Source organism: Octopus bimaculoides, chromosome 18 (assembly GCF_001194135.2).
Source record: "Octopus bimaculoides isolate UCB-OBI-ISO-001 chromosome 18, ASM119413v2, whole genome shotgun sequence".
NCBI lineage: Eukaryota > Metazoa > Mollusca > Cephalopoda > Octopoda > Octopodidae > Octopus > Octopus bimaculoides.
The window spans coordinates 17,369,948-17,373,116 of NC_068998.1; the positions used below are offsets into that span (position 1 = coordinate 17,369,948).

The following is a 3,169-nucleotide window of genomic DNA, read 5'->3' on the forward strand; positions in this document are numbered from 1 at the left end:
CCACTTCTGATAGTGGGCCCCTTATCTGGGATTTCACTTGCTTGTGGTAACTTGGTGTGTTCAACTACTAGATCAGGCTCTGCTGCTGAGAAAGGCAAGCTGTTAAAGTGTCTGTCGTTCTCTAACAGATTTATTGGTCGAGCCTATGACAGTAGAAAACTCCGGCGTTCTAGCTCCCTCCCCCCACTCCACCCCGGCTCATATCCCTGCTTACCGCTATTGGGACGAAGATGGCTGTCAGCAAGTGCGAACCAACTATCGCCAAGAAAGTTCACATTGGATAACGTAGACCTGAATGCCCTACGACGGGGGAAAAATAGAATGGTCACAGTAGGAAAACCATTTTTCTTTCCTTAAATATTGATGTGTGAAGCCCAGAAATGATAAGCTGTTTGTTATATTTGTGTTGGACTTCAAGGTAGATACTCTCTACCAAATTCTACAAACCACAGGATATTGTCTGTGCCTTTTTAATTACAGGTCACAGACAAGGCTCTCTTGGGTCTACAAAACTCAGCACCTCGACGGGGTTCTGAGTTTTCAACTCAGACAACTTGCTAAAATCTTTTCCTTCTTAGAAATCCTCCCCCTCTTTCCTCTTTAACCACGAACTTGTTGAAGACGCACCAAGCAGTTAATTCCATCTCTTAATCAAGGGGAACTGAAAAGGCTATAGGCACTGCACTACCTTCTCAAATTAAACAATAACAATAATAATTGCTTCCCCAATCATCATCTCTACCTGCTGATTATTTAGTGTATCATGTTTACCGGAGGAGAAATGATAAGCAGATTATCTTTTATTTCATATTTCTACGAAGTTTATTCAGCTGTCAGAGGTTATCAGTACGTGTAAAACAACTTCTTAAAAAGATTGTTTACGATACGATAGAAATCATATTTCTGCTTTATTACTTTCAGCGTGTCACTTTACCTATCTTCCAACATCCCCAGCCTCAACAGCTTCACCACTTCACCACGTAATCATAATTCCAGAGACGAGCGTTCGAATCCTCAGCGACGCCACCACTGGCCGCGAAAAACAACACGAGCATCGCTAACAACGCATGCGCAGACAGAATAACGGTTTAACTGGAACTGGATTCTTGCGAGTTTGGAATAAGAGCTGAGGTTAGAGTTCATCAGCGGTAGTGATAGGAAGAGGAGGTGAAGAGAGGAAGGAAGAGGAAGAAGTAGAAAGACGTGAATCTAAAGCAAGCAGTCAAGTACTAAAGTGATTCTCTCATCGTATTGAGTTATAAATTTTTCTTCGACAGCTTAATGAAATTCTGGATTCTGTACACTGTATAAGAAAACAACAAATGAAGTGCTGAAACATTGCAGGTAAATGTATAGAAATATACACATATATATATATTGTTCTTTCTTGAAATTTTTCTTTGTTTTTCCCCTTGGTTGTCGTATTTCACTATCGTATTAGTTACTGTTGTAGTAATGGTGTCATGTGGTTTGGTTGGAGCCACAGCGTGGATTCTTCGCTTTGCAGTTTTCCCCTTTTCTTCCCTCTTTTTTATTTTATTATTATTATTATTATTATTATTATTCTGCCAGTTGTCTTTCTCGGAGAAAAATATTTTTATTCTTTATCACATTTAGCTTAATTCTAATCAATAAACAACGCGAATCTACAGCGGTCTAACATTTATTATTATTATTATTCTCATTGTGTTTGGCTTCACAAGTATGTGTGTATATATATATATATATATATATACACATACAGTGTATATATGTGTGTGTGTGTGTGAATGCTAGATGTGTAGATTGGTTTATATATATGCATATCTTAGTGCGCGCGCGTGTATATAGATCAGAAATTTGATTTTTATATATCATAGATATGCATGTTATATAAGTATATTGATAGATATGTATATATTATGCGCGTGTGTATATATATATATATGCTAGACTTATAGATGTGTTTGAGTGTGTGTATATATATATATATATATATATATATATATATACACACATACATACATGTTTTACAAACATTGTCATACACACTCGTCTGCTATGGCGTGTTGTCAAATGTAATCGGAATTATGGGGACGAACAGATAATTTGCAGTGGAGAGAGAAGGAATTTTCTCTGAAGATGCTGAAATTTAATTATAGGAAGTATTATTTTCCGATGAAAATCTAAGAGGAAGACTTTTATGTTGCGTTTCTTGGATAAGCTTGTCAAAGCTGTCGGGCTGCCTTCATTCAAATCGAAAGCAAATGTAACATGACATTTCTATTATTCGATGTTTGTGTGTATATGCGTGTGTTTCTCTATGTATGTATATGTGTTTGTATGCATGCATGTGTGTTTGTGTGTGCATGTGTTCCTACATGTATGTAAGTGCTTATTTCTTTGTAAGTATGCGTGTAGGTGTTTGTGTTTCTATGTGAGACGGCATATATGTGCCTGTGTGTATGAGATTATATACGTGCTTGTACGTGTGTGTGAGATTATGTAGGTGCTTTATGTGTGTGTGAAAGTATGTAGGTGCTCGTGTGTATATGTGACAGTATGTAGGTGCTTGTGTGTATAAGTATGTAGGCGCTTGTGTGTATGCGTGTGAGAGTATGTAGGTGTCTGTATGTGTGCATGTGAGAGTATGTAGGTGTCTGTATGTGTGCATGTGAGAGTATGTAGGTGCTTATGTGTATGAGAGTGTGTGTAAGTATGTAGGTGCTTGTGTGTATGTGTGTGACAGTATGTAGGTGCTAATGTTTCTTTGCCTGTTTCCATGTGTATATAGATGTGGATACTTGTTTCTATGCTTGTGTTTCTCTGTGTATGCCTCTATATAGGTGCTTGTGTTTCTGTGTGTATGTATGTATGTAGGTGCTTGTGTTTCTATGTGTATCTCTCTAGGTGCTTGTGTTTCTATGTGTATCTATCTAGGTGCTTGTGTATATATCTAGGTGCTTGTGTTTCTGTGTGTGTATGTATATAGATGCTTGTGTTTCTCTGTGTGTGTGTGTGTATATATATATATATATATAGGAGCTTGTGTTTCTCTCTGTGTGTGTATATATATATATATATATATATAGGAGCTTGTTTTTCTATGTGTGTGTATATATATATATATATAGGTGACTGTTTTCTATGTGTGTATATATATGTGCTTGTTTTTCTATGTGTGTGTGTG

General features: G+C 37.0%; 1 long non-coding RNA gene across 1 annotated transcript in view; it reads left to right on the forward strand.

The window, feature by feature from the left end:
* Positions 1-524: 524 nt before the first annotated feature.
* Positions 525-3,169, forward strand: part of LOC128249922 (uncharacterized) — a 195,017-nt gene continuing 192,372 nt past the window's right edge. Inside the window, exon 1 of the long non-coding RNA XR_008266071.1 lies at positions 525-1,344. This is a non-coding gene — a long non-coding RNA (uncharacterized LOC128249922). The remainder of the gene's footprint in view (positions 1,345-3,169) is intronic.